Genomic DNA, 17753 nt, shown 5'->3' with positions numbered 1-17753 from the left:
TTAGAAGATTTCCATTAACATCTGCCCTTGACATCCCTATTTCCAGAACAAGAAAAGAGAAGTGCAAACAGAAAAAGGACAAAAGGTTGTGCAGGAAAGCCTCAGGCCTCCTGCGCAGGCTGAGTTGGGCAAGAAGAAGGTGGCTTTGGAGAAGCTGCAAGCGACGAGAGTGAAGAATCTGCAAGCAAGTCACGAGGCCGAAGATGCAAGTCGGAGAAGACGGAGGAGAAGGAAAGGGACCCTTGACGCTGGCACCTCCGTGTAGGCAGGGCTCCGGAAGCAGATCCACGTTCCCTGCTGCTCCTGAGCCCCTTTGTTGCCCAGAGCAGCGTGGCCGCCCTGTAACGAGGGCCGCAGTCTCTGCTCAGTTGGCCGTCTGCCCAGCTACCCCTCTTGCCGGCTGGTGAGAGTGACTGCCCTGTAAGGAGGGTGGAAGTCAGCGTGCTGCCCATTTCTGGGGGAGAGGGAGCTCTTCAGGTGCCTGAGCCATGGGACCAGCCCGTAAACCGGGTCCTGGTCTCGGCACCGGCGGCCCTATGCCGTGCAATGGCAGCCTGCGTAGCGTGGCCCCCTGTAATCAGGGTGGGAGCCGCGGGCTACGTATTTCTAGGCCCTTGGTACCCGGAGCCGCCTGCCCGCTCCGTAATCGGGGTCGAGGTCTCTGCCCGCGGGGCTTCACGCCCGGGCGGCAGTTACTGGGGCCGGGCTCGCCTGTAACTCGGGCGCGTAGCCCCAGGCTTCACTGTCTCGGTGTGTGCCGTGTGCTGCACTTTGAGAGGAGGTGTGAAGGCCTTTTGGGTGTAAGTATCGGCCCCCTGCCGGTAGGCTGGATGTAGTTTTATACCTGTCTGCCCCTGGGAGAAGAGGAGGCCGGCGGCGGTGCTGCAGCGTGCTCTTTTTTTCTCTTCTGGGAAGACTTTTGTTTGGTGTGTCTGTTGGTGTGCGTGGGGATGAGCGTGGCTGTTGCGGAAGGTGTTGTTTTGCGTGTTTAGGCCCTAACTTACTGCAGCGTACTTTATTCAGCCTTCCCAGAGGCAGAAAACGAGAACCGTTGCGTGCGCTAACCAAAGGATCCTCCTGCCTTCCCCCAGAAGGGCCCGGTGTGGGTACAGGACGCATCCGCTTGCTGTCGAGGAGAAGGCAGGCTCCTTATGAGCCCCTTTGGCAGGCACTCGGGCATGATCTGCTTGTAAGTGAGGAGCAGGCCAGCCTCCTCTGAGGCCCCTTCCCCAGCCATCAGCGTCCAGAGTCCTGGCCCTTCCTCCCTGGCCTCCAACGCGCCCGGATGCCTCTGGCAAAGCCTCAGGCCTCCTGCGCAGACGTGCTGCTGGAGGAGGACCCCGCTTCTGCGGTGGGTAAGGGCAAGAAGGGCAGCCCCTCTAGCAGTCCTGAGGTGAAGGTGCAGCCAGCGTGCCTCTGGATGGCTGTCTCGGGAGCCGGCCTGTATGGAAGTCGCCGGCAGCCCCCTTCCTTTCTCCCGGTACACTTGGAATGGGGCCACGTAGCAATTGCCTGGGTGGAGCGTGGAGCTGGCCTTCTGCCGGCTGGTGGTCTTGGTGGGTTTGTTGTTTCGGGGGCATCCGGAGGGGAGCCGGAAGACCCACCGAGAAGTGTGCGTGTGGGGGGGTGGCGGGGCGGGGCAGGGCCTGTGGTGGCCTTAGAGCTCGAGCGCCAGGCCGCGGGCTCGCTGCGGGGTAGCGCGCTTCTGTTGTTCCCGTCCAGCTGGACCGGGGCACAGAGCTGTTTCCTCGATGTCCTGATCTCGTCTCTCATCTGTGTCTTGCTCCCGGTTCCCTGCTCCCGCAAAGGGTGAAGCGGGCAAGAAGAAGGTGGCTTTGGAGAAGCTGCAAGCGACGAGAGTGAAGAATCTGCAAGCAAGTCACGAGGCCGAAGATGCAAGTCGGAGAAGACGGAGGAGAAGGAAAGGGACCCTTGACGCTGGCACCTCCGTGTAGGCAGGGCTCCGGAAGCAGATCCACGTTCCCTGCTGCTCCTGAGCCCCTTTGTTGCCCAGAGCAGCGTGGCCGCCCTGTAACGAGGGCCGCGGTCTCTGCTCAGTTGGCCGTCTGCCCAGCTACCCCTCTTGCCGGCTGGTGAGAGTGACTGCCCTGTAAGGAGGGTGGAAGTCAGCGTGCTGCCCATTTCTGGGGGAGAGGGAGCTCTTCAGGTGCCTGAGCCATGGGACCAGCCCGTAAACCGGGTCCTGGTCTCGGCACCGGCGGCCCTATGCCGTGCAATGGCAGCCTGCGTAGCGTGGCCCCCTGTAATCAGGGTGGGAGCCGCGGGCTACGTATTTCTAGGCCCTTGGTACCCGGAGCCGCCTGCCCGCTCCGTAATCGGGGTCGAGGTCTCTGCCCGCGGGGCTTCACGCCCGGGCGGCAGTTACTGGGGCCGGGCTCGCCTGTAACTCGGGCGCGTAGCCCCAGGCTTCACTGTCTCGGTGTGTGCCGTGTGCTGCACTTTGAGAGGAGGTGTGAAGGCCTTTTGGGTGTAAGTATCGGCCCCCTGCCGGTAGGCTGGATGTAGTTTTATACCTGTCTGCCCCTGGGAGAAGAGGAGGCCGGCGGCGGTGCTGCAGCGTGCTCTTTTTTTCTCTTCTGGGAAGACTTTTGTTTGGTGTGTCTGTTGGTGTGCGTGGGGATGAGCGTGGCTGTTGCGGAAGGTGTTGTTTTGCGTGTTTAGGCCCTAACTTACTGCAGCGTACTTTATTCAGCCTTCCCAGAGGCAGAAAACGAGAACCGTTGCGTGCGCTAACCAAAGGATCCTCCTGCCTTCCCCCAGAAGGGCCCGGTGTGGGTACAGGACGCATCCGCTTGCTGTCGAGGAGAAGGCAGGCTCCTTATGAGCCCCTTTGGCAGGCACTCGGGCATGATCTGCTTGTAAGTGAGGAGCAGGCCAGCCTCCTCTGAGGCCCCTTCCCCAGCCATCAGCGTCCAGAGTCCTGGCCCTTCCTCCCTGGCCTCCAACGCGCCCGGATGCCTCTGGCAAAGCCTCAGGCCTCCTGCGCAGACGTGCTGCTGGAGGAGGACCCCGCTTCTGCGGTGGGTAAGGGCAAGAAGGGCAGCCCCTCTAGCAGTCCTGAGGTGAAGGTGCAGCCAGCGTGCCTCTGGATGGCTGTCTCGGGAGCCGGCCTGTATGGAAGTCGCCGGCAGCCCCCTTCCTTTCTCCCGGTACACTTGGAATGGGGCCACGTAGCAATTGCCTGGGTGGAGCGTGGAGCTGGCCTTCTGCCGGCTGGTGGTCTTGGTGGGTTTGTTGTTTCGGGGGCATCCGGAGGGGAGCCGGAAGACCCACCGAGAAGTGTGCGTGTGGGGGGGTGGCGGGGCGGGGCAGGGCCTGTGGTGGCCTTAGAGCTCGAGCGCCAGGCCGCGGGCTCGCTGCGGGGTAGCGCGCTTCTGTTGTTCCCGTCCAGCTGGACCGGGGCACAGAGCTGTTTCCTCGATGTCCTGATCTCGTCTCTCATCTGTGTCTTGCTCCCGGTTCCCTGCTCCCGCAAAGGGTGAAGCGGGCAAGAAGAAGGTGGCTTTGGAGAAGCTGCAAGCGACGAGAGTGAAGAATCTGCAAGCAAGTCACGAGGCCGAAGATGCAAGTCGGAGAAGACGGAGGAGAAGGAAAGGGACCCTTGACGCTGGCACCTCCGTGTAGGCAGGGCTCCGGAAGCAGATCCACGTTCCCTGCTGCTCCTGAGCCCCTTTGTTGCCCAGAGCAGCGTGGCCGCCCTGTAACGAGGGCCGCGGTCTCTGCTCAGTTGGCCGTCTGCCCAGCTACCCCTCTTGCCGGCTGGTGAGAGTGACTGCCCTGTAAGGAGGGTGGAAGTCAGCGTGCTGCCCATTTCTGGGGGAGAGGGAGCTCTTCAGGTGCCTGAGCCATGGGACCAGCCCGTAAACCGGGTCCTGGTCTCGGCACCGGCGGCCCTATGCCGTGCAATGGCAGCCTGCGTAGCGTGGCCCCCTGTAATCAGGGTGGGAGCCGCGGGCTACGTATTTCTAGGCCCTTGGTACCCGGAGCCGCCTGCCCGCTCCGTAATCGGGGTCGAGGTCTCTGCCCGCGGGGCTTCACGCCCGGGCGGCAGTTACTGGGGCCGGGCTCGCCTGTAACTCGGGCGCGTAGCCCCAGGCTTCACTGTCTCGGTGTGTGCCGTGTGCTGCACTTTGAGAGGAGGTGTGAAGGCCTTTTGGGTGTAAGTATCGGCCCCCTGCCGGTAGGCTGGATGTAGTTTTATACCTGTCTGCCCCTGGGAGAAGAGGAGGCCGGCGGCGGTGCTGCAGCGTGCTCTTTTTTTCTCTTCTGGGAAGACTTTTGTTTGGTGTGTCTGTTGGTGTGCGTGGGGATGAGCGTGGCTGTTGCGGAAGGTGTTGTTTTGCGTGTTTAGGCCCTAACTTACTGCAGCGTACTTTATTCAGCCTTCCCAGAGGCAGAAAACGAGAACCGTTGCGTGCGCTAACCAAAGGATCCTCCTGCCTTCCCCCAGAAGGGCCCGGTGTGGGTACAGGACGCATCCGCTTGCTGTCGAGGAGAAGGCAGGCTCCTTATGAGCCCCTTTGGCAGGCACTCGGGCATGATCTGCTTGTAAGTGAGGAGCAGGCCAGCCTCCTCTGAGGCCCCTTCCCCAGCCATCAGCGTCCAGAGTCCTGGCCCTTCCTCCCTGGCCTCCAACGCGCCCGGATGCCTCTGGCAAAGCCTCAGGCCTCCTGCGCAGACGTGCTGCTGGAGGAGGACCCCGCTTCTGCGGTGGGTAAGGGCAAGAAGGGCAGCCCCTCTAGCAGTCCTGAGGTGAAGGTGCAGCCAGCGTGCCTCTGGATGGCTGTCTCGGGAGCCGGCCTGTATGGAAGTCGCCGGCAGCCCCCTTCCTTTCTCCCGGTACACTTGGAATGGGGCCACGTAGCAATTGCCTGGGTGGAGCGTGGAGCTGGCCTTCTGCCGGCTGGTGGTCTTGGTGGGTTTGTTGTTTCGGGGGCATCCGGAGGGGAGCCGGAAGACCCACCGAGAAGTGTGCGTGTGGGGGGGTGGCGGGGCGGGGCAGGGCCTGTGGTGGCCTTAGAGCTCGAGCGCCAGGCCGCGGGCTCGCTGCGGGGTAGCGCGCTTCTGTTGTTCCCGTCCAGCTGGACCGGGGCACAGAGCTGTTTCCTCGATGTCCTGATCTCGTCTCTCATCTGTGTCTTGCTCCCGGTTCCCTGCTCCCGCAAAGGGTGAAGCGGGCAAGAAGAAGGTGGCTTTGGAGAAGCTGCAAGCGACGAGAGTGAAGAATCTGCAAGCAAGTCACGAGGCCGAAGATGCAAGTCGGAGAAGACGGAGGAGAAGGAAAGGGACCCTTGACGCTGGCACCTCCGTGTAGGCAGGGCTCCGGAAGCAGATCCACGTTCCCTGCTGCTCCTGAGCCCCTTTGTTGCCCAGAGCAGCGTGGCCGCCCTGTAACGAGGGCCGCGGTCTCTGCTCAGTTGGCCGTCTGCCCAGCTACCCCTCTTGCCGGCTGGTGAGAGTGACTGCCCTGTAAGGAGGGTGGAAGTCAGCGTGCTGCCCATTTCTGGGGGAGAGGGAGCTCTTCAGGTGCCTGAGCCATGGGACCAGCCCGTAAACCGGGTCCTGGTCTCGGCACCGGCGGCCCTATGCCGTGCAATGGCAGCCTGCGTAGCGTGGCCCCCTGTAATCAGGGTGGGAGCCGCGGGCTACGTATTTCTAGGCCCTTGGTACCCGGAGCCGCCTGCCCGCTCCGTAATCGGGGTCGAGGTCTCTGCCCGCGGGGCTTCACGCCCGGGCGGCAGTTACTGGGGCCGGGCTCGCCTGTAACTCGGGCGCGTAGCCCCAGGCTTCACTGTCTCGGTGTGTGCCGTGTGCTGCACTTTGAGAGGAGGTGTGAAGGCCTTTTGGGTGTAAGTATCGGCCCCCTGCCGGTAGGCTGGATGTAGTTTTATACCTGTCTGCCCCTGGGAGAAGAGGAGGCCGGCGGCGGTGCTGCAGCGTGCTCTTTTTTTCTCTTCTGGGAAGACTTTTGTTTGGTGTGTCTGTTGGTGTGCGTGGGGATGAGCGTGGCTGTTGCGGAAGGTGTTGTTTTGCGTGTTTAGGCCCTAACTTACTGCAGCGTACTTTATTCAGCCTTCCCAGAGGCAGAAAACGAGAACCGTTGCGTGCGCTAACCAAAGGATCCTCCTGCCTTCCCCCAGAAGGGCCCGGTGTGGGTACAGGACGCATCCGCTTGCTGTCGAGGAGAAGGCAGGCTCCTTATGAGCCCCTTTGGCAGGCACTCGGGCATGATCTGCTTGTAAGTGAGGAGCAGGCCAGCCTCCTCTGAGGCCCCTTCCCCAGCCATCAGCGTCCAGAGTCCTGGCCCTTCCTCCCTGGCCTCCAACGCGCCCGGATGCCTCTGGCAAAGCCTCAGGCCTCCTGCGCAGACGTGCTGCTGGAGGAGGACCCCGCTTCTGCGGTGGGTAAGGGCAAGAAGGGCAGCCCCTCTAGCAGTCCTGAGGTGAAGGTGCAGCCAGCGTGCCTCTGGATGGCTGTCTCGGGAGCCGGCCTGTATGGAAGTCGCCGGCAGCCCCCTTCCTTTCTCCCGGTACACTTGGAATGGGGCCACGTAGCAATTGCCTGGGTGGAGCGTGGAGCTGGCCTTCTGCCGGCTGGTGGTCTTGGTGGGTTTGTTGTTTCGGGGGCATCCGGAGGGGAGCCGGAAGACCCACCGAGAAGTGTGCGTGTGGGGGGGTGGCGGGGCGGGGCAGGGCCTGTGGTGGCCTTAGAGCTCGAGCGCCAGGCCGCGGGCTCGCTGCGGGGTAGCGCGCTTCTGTTGTTCCCGTCCAGCTGGACCGGGGCACAGAGCTGTTTCCTCGATGTCCTGATCTCGTCTCTCATCTGTGTCTTGCTCCCGGTTCCCTGCTCCCGCAAAGGGTGAAGCGGGCAAGAAGAAGGTGGCTTTGGAGAAGCTGCAAGCGACGAGAGTGAAGAATCTGCAAGCAAGTCACGAGGCCGAAGATGCAAGTCGGAGAAGACGGAGGAGAAGGAAAGGGACCCTTGACGCTGGCACCTCCGTGTAGGCAGGGCTCCGGAAGCAGATCCACGTTCCCTGCTGCTCCTGAGCCCCTTTGTTGCCCAGAGCAGCGTGGCCGCCCTGTAACGAGGGCCGCGGTCTCTGCTCAGTTGGCCGTCTGCCCAGCTACCCCTCTTGCCGGCTGGTGAGAGTGACTGCCCTGTAAGGAGGGTGGAAGTCAGCGTGCTGCCCATTTCTGGGGGAGAGGGAGCTCTTCAGGTGCCTGAGCCATGGGACCAGCCCGTAAACCGGGTCCTGGTCTCGGCACCGGCGGCCCTATGCCGTGCAATGGCAGCCTGCGTAGCGTGGCCCCCTGTAATCAGGGTGGGAGCCGCGGGCTACGTATTTCTAGGCCCTTGGTACCCGGAGCCGCCTGCCCGCTCCGTAATCGGGGTCGAGGTCTCTGCCCGCGGGGCTTCACGCCCGGGCGGCAGTTACTGGGGCCGGGCTCGCCTGTAACTCGGGCGCGTAGCCCCAGGCTTCACTGTCTCGGTGTGTGCCGTGTGCTGCACTTTGAGAGGAGGTGTGAAGGCCTTTTGGGTGTAAGTATCGGCCCCCTGCCGGTAGGCTGGATGTAGTTTTATACCTGTCTGCCCCTGGGAGAAGAGGAGGCCGGCGGCGGTGCTGCAGCGTGCTCTTTTTTTCTCTTCTGGGAAGACTTTTGTTTGGTGTGTCTGTTGGTGTGCGTGGGGATGAGCGTGGCTGTTGCGGAAGGTGTTGTTTTGCGTGTTTAGGCCCTAACTTACTGCAGCGTACTTTATTCAGCCTTCCCAGAGGCAGAAAACGAGAACCGTTGCGTGCGCTAACCAAAGGATCCTCCTGCCTTCCCCCAGAAGGGCCCGGTGTGGGTACAGGACGCATCCGCTTGCTGTCGAGGAGAAGGCAGGCTCCTTATGAGCCCCTTTGGCAGGCACTCGGGCATGATCTGCTTGTAAGTGAGGAGCAGGCCAGCCTCCTCTGAGGCCCCTTCCCCAGCCATCAGCGTCCAGAGTCCTGGCCCTTCCTCCCTGGCCTCCAACGCGCCCGGATGCCTCTGGCAAAGCCTCAGGCCTCCTGCGCAGACGTGCTGCTGGAGGAGGACCCCGCTTCTGCGGTGGGTAAGGGCAAGAAGGGCAGCCCCTCTAGCAGTCCTGAGGTGAAGGTGCAGCCAGCGTGCCTCTGGATGGCTGTCTCGGGAGCCGGCCTGTATGGAAGTCGCCGGCAGCCCCCTTCCTTTCTCCCGGTACACTTGGAATGGGGCCACGTAGCAATTGCCTGGGTGGAGCGTGGAGCTGGCCTTCTGCCGGCTGGTGGTCTTGGTGGGTTTGTTGTTTCGGGGGCATCCGGAGGGGAGCCGGAAGACCCACCGAGAAGTGTGCGTGTGGGGGGGTGGCGGGGCGGGGCAGGGCCTGTGGTGGCCTTAGAGCTCGAGCGCCAGGCCGCGGGCTCGCTGCGGGGTAGCGCGCTTCTGTTGTTCCCGTCCAGCTGGACCGGGGCACAGAGCTGTTTCCTCGATGTCCTGATCTCGTCTCTCATCTGTGTCTTGCTCCCGGTTCCCTGCTCCCGCAAAGGGTGAAGCGGGCAAGAAGAAGGTGGCTTTGGAGAAGCTGCAAGCGACGAGAGTGAAGAATCTGCAAGCAAGTCACGAGGCCGAAGATGCAAGTCGGAGAAGACGGAGGAGAAGGAAAGGGACCCTTGACGCTGGCACCTCCGTGTAGGCAGGGCTCCGGAAGCAGATCCACGTTCCCTGCTGCTCCTGAGCCCCTTTGTTGCCCAGAGCAGCGTGGCCGCCCTGTAACGAGGGCCGCGGTCTCTGCTCAGTTGGCCGTCTGCCCAGCTACCCCTCTTGCCGGCTGGTGAGAGTGACTGCCCTGTAAGGAGGGTGGAAGTCAGCGTGCTGCCCATTTCTGGGGGAGAGGGAGCTCTTCAGGTGCCTGAGCCATGGGACCAGCCCGTAAACCGGGTCCTGGTCTCGGCACCGGCGGCCCTATGCCGTGCAATGGCAGCCTGCGTAGCGTGGCCCCCTGTAATCAGGGTGGGAGCCGCGGGCTACGTATTTCTAGGCCCTTGGTACCCGGAGCCGCCTGCCCGCTCCGTAATCGGGGTCGAGGTCTCTGCCCGCGGGGCTTCACGCCCGGGCGGCAGTTACTGGGGCCGGGCTCGCCTGTAACTCGGGCGCGTAGCCCCAGGCTTCACTGTCTCGGTGTGTGCCGTGTGCTGCACTTTGAGAGGAGGTGTGAAGGCCTTTTGGGTGTAAGTATCGGCCCCCTGCCGGTAGGCTGGATGTAGTTTTATACCTGTCTGCCCCTGGGAGAAGAGGAGGCCGGCGGCGGTGCTGCAGCGTGCTCTTTTTTTCTCTTCTGGGAAGACTTTTGTTTGGTGTGTCTGTTGGTGTGCGTGGGGATGAGCGTGGCTGTTGCGGAAGGTGTTGTTTTGCGTGTTTAGGCCCTAACTTACTGCAGCGTACTTTATTCAGCCTTCCCAGAGGCAGAAAACGAGAACCGTTGCGTGCGCTAACCAAAGGATCCTCCTGCCTTCCCCCAGAAGGGCCCGGTGTGGGTACAGGACGCATCCGCTTGCTGTCGAGGAGAAGGCAGGCTCCTTATGAGCCCCTTTGGCAGGCACTCGGGCATGATCTGCTTGTAAGTGAGGAGCAGGCCAGCCTCCTCTGAGGCCCCTTCCCCAGCCATCAGCGTCCAGAGTCCTGGCCCTTCCTCCCTGGCCTCCAACGCGCCCGGATGCCTCTGGCAAAGCCTCAGGCCTCCTGCGCAGACGTGCTGCTGGAGGAGGACCCCGCTTCTGCGGTGGGTAAGGGCAAGAAGGGCAGCCCCTCTAGCAGTCCTGAGGTGAAGGTGCAGCCAGCGTGCCTCTGGATGGCTGTCTCGGGAGCCGGCCTGTATGGAAGTCGCCGGCAGCCCCCTTCCTTTCTCCCGGTACACTTGGAATGGGGCCACGTAGCAATTGCCTGGGTGGAGCGTGGAGCTGGCCTTCTGCCGGCTGGTGGTCTTGGTGGGTTTGTTGTTTCGGGGGCATCCGGAGGGGAGCCGGAAGACCCACCGAGAAGTGTGCGTGTGGGGGGGTGGCGGGGCGGGGCAGGGCCTGTGGTGGCCTTAGAGCTCGAGCGCCAGGCCGCGGGCTCGCTGCGGGGTAGCGCGCTTCTGTTGTTCCCGTCCAGCTGGACCGGGGCACAGAGCTGTTTCCTCGATGTCCTGATCTCGTCTCTCATCTGTGTCTTGCTCCCGGTTCCCTGCTCCCGCAAAGGGTGAAGCGGGCAAGAAGAAGGTGGCTTTGGAGAAGCTGCAAGCGACGAGAGTGAAGAATCTGCAAGCAAGTCACGAGGCCGAAGATGCAAGTCGGAGAAGACGGAGGAGAAGGAAAGGGACCCTTGACGCTGGCACCTCCGTGTAGGCAGGGCTCCGGAAGCAGATCCACGTTCCCTGCTGCTCCTGAGCCCCTTTGTTGCCCAGAGCAGCGTGGCCGCCCTGTAACGAGGGCCGCGGTCTCTGCTCAGTTGGCCGTCTGCCCAGCTACCCCTCTTGCCGGCTGGTGAGAGTGACTGCCCTGTAAGGAGGGTGGAAGTCAGCGTGCTGCCCATTTCTGGGGGAGAGGGAGCTCTTCAGGTGCCTGAGCCATGGGACCAGCCCGTAAACCGGGTCCTGGTCTCGGCACCGGCGGCCCTATGCCGTGCAATGGCAGCCTGCGTAGCGTGGCCCCCTGTAATCAGGGTGGGAGCCGCGGGCTACGTATTTCTAGGCCCTTGGTACCCGGAGCCGCCTGCCCGCTCCGTAATCGGGGTCGAGGTCTCTGCCCGCGGGGCTTCACGCCCGGGCGGCAGTTACTGGGGCCGGGCTCGCCTGTAACTCGGGCGCGTAGCCCCAGGCTTCACTGTCTCGGTGTGTGCCGTGTGCTGCACTTTGAGAGGAGGTGTGAAGGCCTTTTGGGTGTAAGTATCGGCCCCCTGCCGGTAGGCTGGATGTAGTTTTATACCTGTCTGCCCCTGGGAGAAGAGGAGGCCGGCGGCGGTGCTGCAGCGTGCTCTTTTTTTCTCTTCTGGGAAGACTTTTGTTTGGTGTGTCTGTTGGTGTGCGTGGGGATGAGCGTGGCTGTTGCGGAAGGTGTTGTTTTGCGTGTTTAGGCCCTAACTTACTGCAGCGTACTTTATTCAGCCTTCCCAGAGGCAGAAAACGAGAACCGTTGCGTGCGCTAACCAAAGGATCCTCCTGCCTTCCCCCAGAAGGGCCCGGTGTGGGTACAGGACGCATCCGCTTGCTGTCGAGGAGAAGGCAGGCTCCTTATGAGCCCCTTTGGCAGGCACTCGGGCATGATCTGCTTGTAAGTGAGGAGCAGGCCAGCCTCCTCTGAGGCCCCTTCCCCAGCCATCAGCGTCCAGAGTCCTGGCCCTTCCTCCCTGGCCTCCAACGCGCCCGGATGCCTCTGGCAAAGCCTCAGGCCTCCTGCGCAGACGTGCTGCTGGAGGAGGACCCCGCTTCTGCGGTGGGTAAGGGCAAGAAGGGCAGCCCCTCTAGCAGTCCTGAGGTGAAGGTGCAGCCAGCGTGCCTCTGGATGGCTGTCTCGGGAGCCGGCCTGTATGGAAGTCGCCGGCAGCCCCCTTCCTTTCTCCCGGTACACTTGGAATGGGGCCACGTAGCAATTGCCTGGGTGGAGCGTGGAGCTGGCCTTCTGCCGGCTGGTGGTCTTGGTGGGTTTGTTGTTTCGGGGGCATCCGGAGGGGAGCCGGAAGACCCACCGAGAAGTGTGCGTGTGGGGGGGTGGCGGGGCGGGGCAGGGCCTGTGGTGGCCTTAGAGCTCGAGCGCCAGGCCGCGGGCTCGCTGCGGGGTAGCGCGCTTCTGTTGTTCCCGTCCAGCTGGACCGGGGCACAGAGCTGTTTCCTCGATGTCCTGATCTCGTCTCTCATCTGTGTCTTGCTCCCGGTTCCCTGCTCCCGCAAAGGGTGAAGCGGGCAAGAAGAAGGTGGCTTTGGAGAAGCTGCAAGCGACGAGAGTGAAGAATCTGCAAGCAAGTCACGAGGCCGAAGATGCAAGTCGGAGAAGACGGAGGAGAAGGAAAGGGACCCTTGACGCTGGCACCTCCGTGTAGGCAGGGCTCCGGAAGCAGATCCACGTTCCCTGCTGCTCCTGAGCCCCTTTGTTGCCCAGAGCAGCGTGGCCGCCCTGTAACGAGGGCCGCGGTCTCTGCTCAGTTGGCCGTCTGCCCAGCTACCCCTCTTGCCGGCTGGTGAGAGTGACTGCCCTGTAAGGAGGGTGGAAGTCAGCGTGCTGCCCATTTCTGGGGGAGAGGGAGCTCTTCAGGTGCCTGAGCCATGGGACCAGCCCGTAAACCGGGTCCTGGTCTCGGCACCGGCGGCCCTATGCCGTGCAATGGCAGCCTGCGTAGCGTGGCCCCCTGTAATCAGGGTGGGAGCCGCGGGCTACGTATTTCTAGGCCCTTGGTACCCGGAGCCGCCTGCCCGCTCCGTAATCGGGGTCGAGGTCTCTGCCCGCGGGGCTTCACGCCCGGGCGGCAGTTACTGGGGCCGGGCTCGCCTGTAACTCGGGCGCGTAGCCCCAGGCTTCACTGTCTCGGTGTGTGCCGTGTGCTGCACTTTGAGAGGAGGTGTGAAGGCCTTTTGGGTGTAAGTATCGGCCCCCTGCCGGTAGGCTGGATGTAGTTTTATACCTGTCTGCCCCTGGGAGAAGAGGAGGCCGGCGGCGGTGCTGCAGCGTGCTCTTTTTTTCTCTTCTGGGAAGACTTTTGTTTGGTGTGTCTGTTGGTGTGCGTGGGGATGAGCGTGGCTGTTGCGGAAGGTGTTGTTTTGCGTGTTTAGGCCCTAACTTACTGCAGCGTACTTTATTCAGCCTTCCCAGAGGCAGAAAACGAGAACCGTTGCGTGCGCTAACCAAAGGATCCTCCTGCCTTCCCCCAGAAGGGCCCGGTGTGGGTACAGGACGCATCCGCTTGCTGTCGAGGAGAAGGCAGGCTCCTTATGAGCCCCTTTGGCAGGCACTCGGGCATGATCTGCTTGTAAGTGAGGAGCAGGCCAGCCTCCTCTGAGGCCCCTTCCCCAGCCATCAGCGTCCAGAGTCCTGGCCCTTCCTCCCTGGCCTCCAACGCGCCCGGATGCCTCTGGCAAAGCCTCAGGCCTCCTGCGCAGACGTGCTGCTGGAGGAGGACCCCGCTTCTGCGGTGGGTAAGGGCAAGAAGGGCAGCCCCTCTAGCAGTCCTGAGGTGAAGGTGCAGCCAGCGTGCCTCTGGATGGCTGTCTCGGGAGCCGGCCTGTATGGAAGTCGCCGGCAGCCCCCTTCCTTTCTCCCGGTACACTTGGAATGGGGCCACGTAGCAATTGCCTGGGTGGAGCGTGGAGCTGGCCTTCTGCCGGCTGGTGGTCTTGGTGGGTTTGTTGTTTCGGGGGCATCCGGAGGGGAGCCGGAAGACCCACCGAGAAGTGTGCGTGTGGGGGGGTGGCGGGGCGGGGCAGGGCCTGTGGTGGCCTTAGAGCTCGAGCGCCAGGCCGCGGGCTCGCTGCGGGGTAGCGCGCTTCTGTTGTTCCCGTCCAGCTGGACCGGGGCACAGAGCTGTTTCCTCGATGTCCTGATCTCGTCTCTCATCTGTGTCTTGCTCCCGGTTCCCTGCTCCCGCAAAGGGTGAAGCGGGCAAGAAGAAGGTGGCTTTGGAGAAGCTGCAAGCGACGAGAGTGAAGAATCTGCAAGCAAGTCACGAGGCCGAAGATGCAAGTCGGAGAAGACGGAGGAGAAGGAAAGGGACCCTTGACGCTGGCACCTCCGTGTAGGCAGGGCTCCGGAAGCAGATCCACGTTCCCTGCTGCTCCTGAGCCCCTTTGTTGCCCAGAGCAGCGTGGCCGCCCTGTAACGAGGGCCGCGGTCTCTGCTCAGTTGGCCGTCTGCCCAGCTACCCCTCTTGCCGGCTGGTGAGAGTGACTGCCCTGTAAGGAGGGTGGAAGTCAGCGTGCTGCCCATTTCTGGGGGAGAGGGAGCTCTTCAGGTGCCTGAGCCATGGGACCAGCCCGTAAACCGGGTCCTGGTCTCGGCACCGGCGGCCCTATGCCGTGCAATGGCAGCCTGCGTAGCGTGGCCCCCTGTAATCAGGGTGGGAGCCGCGGGCTACGTATTTCTAGGCCCTTGGTACCCGGAGCCGCCTGCCCGCTCCGTAATCGGGGTCGAGGTCTCTGCCCGCGGGGCTTCACGCCCGGGCGGCAGTTACTGGGGCCGGGCTCGCCTGTAACTCGGGCGCGTAGCCCCAGGCTTCACTGTCTCGGTGTGTGCCGTGTGCTGCACTTTGAGAGGAGGTGTGAAGGCCTTTTGGGTGTAAGTATCGGCCCCCTGCCGGTAGGCTGGATGTAGTTTTATACCTGTCTGCCCCTGGGAGAAGAGGAGGCCGGCGGCGGTGCTGCAGCGTGCTCTTTTTTTCTCTTCTGGGAAGACTTTTGTTTGGTGTGTCTGTTGGTGTGCGTGGGGATGAGCGTGGCTGTTGCGGAAGGTGTTGTTTTGCGTGTTTAGGCCCTAACTTACTGCAGCGTACTTTATTCAGCCTTCCCAGAGGCAGAAAACGAGAACCGTTGCGTGCGCTAACCAAAGGATCCTCCTGCCTTCCCCCAGAAGGGCCCGGTGTGGGTACAGGACGCATCCGCTTGCTGTCGAGGAGAAGGCAGGCTCCTTATGAGCCCCTTTGGCAGGCACTCGGGCATGATCTGCTTGTAAGTGAGGAGCAGGCCAGCCTCCTCTGAGGCCCCTTCCCCAGCCATCAGCGTCCAGAGTCCTGGCCCTTCCTCCCTGGCCTCCAACGCGCCCGGATGCCTCTGGCAAAGCCTCAGGCCTCCTGCGCAGACGTGCTGCTGGAGGAGGACCCCGCTTCTGCGGTGGGTAAGGGCAAGAAGGGCAGCCCCTCTAGCAGTCCTGAGGTGAAGGTGCAGCCAGCGTGCCTCTGGATGGCTGTCTCGGGAGCCGGCCTGTATGGAAGTCGCCGGCAGCCCCCTTCCTTTCTCCCGGTACACTTGGAATGGGGCCACGTAGCAATTGCCTGGGTGGAGCGTGGAGCTGGCCTTCTGCCGGCTGGTGGTCTTGGTGGGTTTGTTGTTTCGGGGGCATCCGGAGGGGAGCCGGAAGACCCACCGAGAAGTGTGCGTGTGGGGGGGTGGCGGGGCGGGGCAGGGCCTGTGGTGGCCTTAGAGCTCGAGCGCCAGGCCGCGGGCTCGCTGCGGGGTAGCGCGCTTCTGTTGTTCCCGTCCAGCTGGACCGGGGCACAGAGCTGTTTCCTCGATGTCCTGATCTCGTCTCTCATCTGTGTCTTGCTCCCGGTTCCCTGCTCCCGCAAAGGGTGAAGCGGGCAAGAAGAAGGTGGCTTTGGAGAAGCTGCAAGCGACGAGAGTGAAGAATCTGCAAGCAAGTCACGAGGCCGAAGATGCAAGTCGGAGAAGACGGAGGAGAAGGAAAGGGACCCTTGACGCTGGCACCTCCGTGTAGGCAGGGCTCCGGAAGCAGATCCACGTTCCCTGCTGCTCCTGAGCCCCTTTGTTGCCCAGAGCAGCGTGGCCGCCCTGTAACGAGGGCCGCGGTCTCTGCTCAGTTGGCCGTCTGCCCAGCTACCCCTCTTGCCGGCTGGTGAGAGTGACTGCCCTGTAAGGAGGGTGGAAGTCAGCGTGCTGCCCATTTCTGGGGGAGAGGGAGCTCTTCAGGTGCCTGAGCCATGGGACCAGCCCGTAAACCGGGTCCTGGTCTCGGCACCGGCGGCCCTATGCCGTGCAATGGCAGCCTGCGTAGCGTGGCCCCCTGTAATCAGGGTGGGAGCCGCGGGCTACGTATTTCTAGGCCCTTGGTACCCGGAGCCGCCTGCCCGCTCCGTAATCGGGGTCGAGGTCTCTGCCCGCGGGGCTTCACGCCCGGGCGGCAGTTACTGGGGCCGGGCTCGCCTGTAACTCGGGCGCGTAGCCCCAGGCTTCACTGTCTCGGTGTGTGCCGTGTGCTGCACTTTGAGAGGAGGTGTGAAGGCCTTTTGGGTGTAAGTATCGGCCCCCTGCCGGTAGGCTGGATGTAGTTTTATACCTGTCTGCCCCTGGGAGAAGAGGAGGCCGGCGGCGGTGCTGCAGCGTGCTCTTTTTTTCTCTTCTGGGAAGACTTTTGTTTGGTGTGTCTGTTGGTGTGCGTGGGGATGAGCGTGGCTGTTGCGGAAGGTGTTGTTTTGCGTGTTTAGGCCCTAACTTACTGCAGCGTACTTTATTCAGCCTTCCCAGAGGCAGAAAACGAGAACCGTTGCGTGCGCTAACCAAAGGATCCTCCTGCCTTCCCCCAGAAGGGCCCGGTGTGGGTACAGGACGCATCCGCTTGCTGTCGAGGAGAAGGCAGGCTCCTTATGAGCCCCTTTGGCAGGCACTCGGGCATGATCTGCTTGTAAGTGAGGAGCAGGCCAGCCTCCTCTGAGGCCCCTTCCCCAGCCATCAGCGTCCAGAGTCCTGGCCCTTCCTCCCTGGCCTCCAACGCGCCCGGATGCCTCTGGCAAAGCCTCAGGCCTCCTGCGCAGATGTGCTGCTGGAGGAGGACCCCACTTTGAGAGGAGGAATTTTTGCAGCAAGCTGCAGCTGGCTGTTAACCCTTCTGATTGTGTTGGGTATTTTTTTTGCATAAGAGATGCATGAGGAGCATGCACTGCATAAATGGAAGGCATTGACAGCCTGTAGTCTCCAGGTAGTCGTCATTATTTTCTGCCCACTTTAAGCCACGAGTATAATCCAGGCTCAGTTTGCCACTGACAGGCATTACTTTTGAAGCAGTTTAATCTACAGTGTCCTTATACTACCCAAGCCTATACTGGGGTGCTAAATCTAACTTCAGTCTGTTTAGAATATCTCCGTCACCATCAGTATTGACTGAGCCCTTGGTTTGCTCTAAACAACTTATTTTTTCTCTCTGAAGGCAAAACAAAATATTGTTTTCTAACAGTTGATTTTTGGAAATGATCACGCTTTGGGTGTTAAAAGAAATTCCCAGCAATTTATGTTATTTCTTTTCTTGTAGGTGGGACTGAGATAGCAATATATACATTTTATGGAGGGCTTAACCAGGTCTTATTAAAGTCTTAAATTGTTATGCAATTAAAAACATATTTACAGCCTCTTTGGTTTTCTCTCTTTTCTCTGCTTTTAATCTGTGCAAGCCAGTCCATCTTTTTATGTTATTTCCTCAAGGATAGCAAAGCTCAAGTAAGACAGAAACTCAAGAACTGTGCCGATTTACACCTTTCTTTTCTTGCTTCTCCATCTTGCGAATTGATCTGTGCACTGAGAACCTTTCTGTTCTCTGCATATGTTTTTAGCCTGATCTTGATTCCACTTCCTGTAACTTTTTTTTGCTTTTTGTCTGTGTGTCTTGTTCTTTTTCCAGTTAGAGGTTGTAACTTGGTCTTGAAAAATATTACATATTTTAATCAGGGGCTGTTAGACAGGCACAGTAAATGCTCAGACCATTTGGAAGCCTCTATGCCATTTATCATGTTTATTACATACAGTGCCATCTTCTTTCCTGCACAGATTTTTGACTTTACTAGCACTATGACTGACCTGTGCCATAACTCTGAAAGCAGGATGTCTTCAATAGTTATTTTCCCTGGATGTCTGGATAGATCTGGGAAAAGATTTCAGATCTTTCAGCTCCAGAGAAGGCTGCTACCTTGCATTCTCCCCTAGGAACCATTTGGCTTGAGAGTGCCGTGGAGAAACTAGGTGGGACAAGACTGAAATGGACTTCT

At 61.3% G+C, this 17753-nt stretch overlaps 1 long non-coding RNA gene across 1 annotated transcript; it reads left to right on the top strand.

Moving 5' to 3' along the window:
* The first annotated feature begins 52 nt into the window (after window positions 1–52).
* Window positions 53–17097, top strand: LOC135330729 (uncharacterized). Its single transcript, XR_010392827.1, has 10 exons — window positions 53–1355; window positions 1809–3045; window positions 3499–4735; window positions 5189–6425; window positions 6879–8115; window positions 8569–9805; window positions 10259–11495; window positions 11949–13185; window positions 13639–14875; window positions 15329–17097. It is a non-coding gene; the product is annotated as an uncharacterized LOC135330729 (long non-coding RNA).
* The last annotated feature ends 656 nt before the right edge of the window (window positions 17098–17753 follow it).

This window comes from Dromaius novaehollandiae, chromosome 24 (assembly GCF_036370855.1).
Source record: "Dromaius novaehollandiae isolate bDroNov1 chromosome 24, bDroNov1.hap1, whole genome shotgun sequence".
NCBI lineage: Eukaryota > Metazoa > Chordata > Aves > Casuariiformes > Dromaiidae > Dromaius > Dromaius novaehollandiae.
Note: the sequence above shows the minus strand (reverse complement) of the source record. Positions and strands in the feature narration are given on the sequence as shown.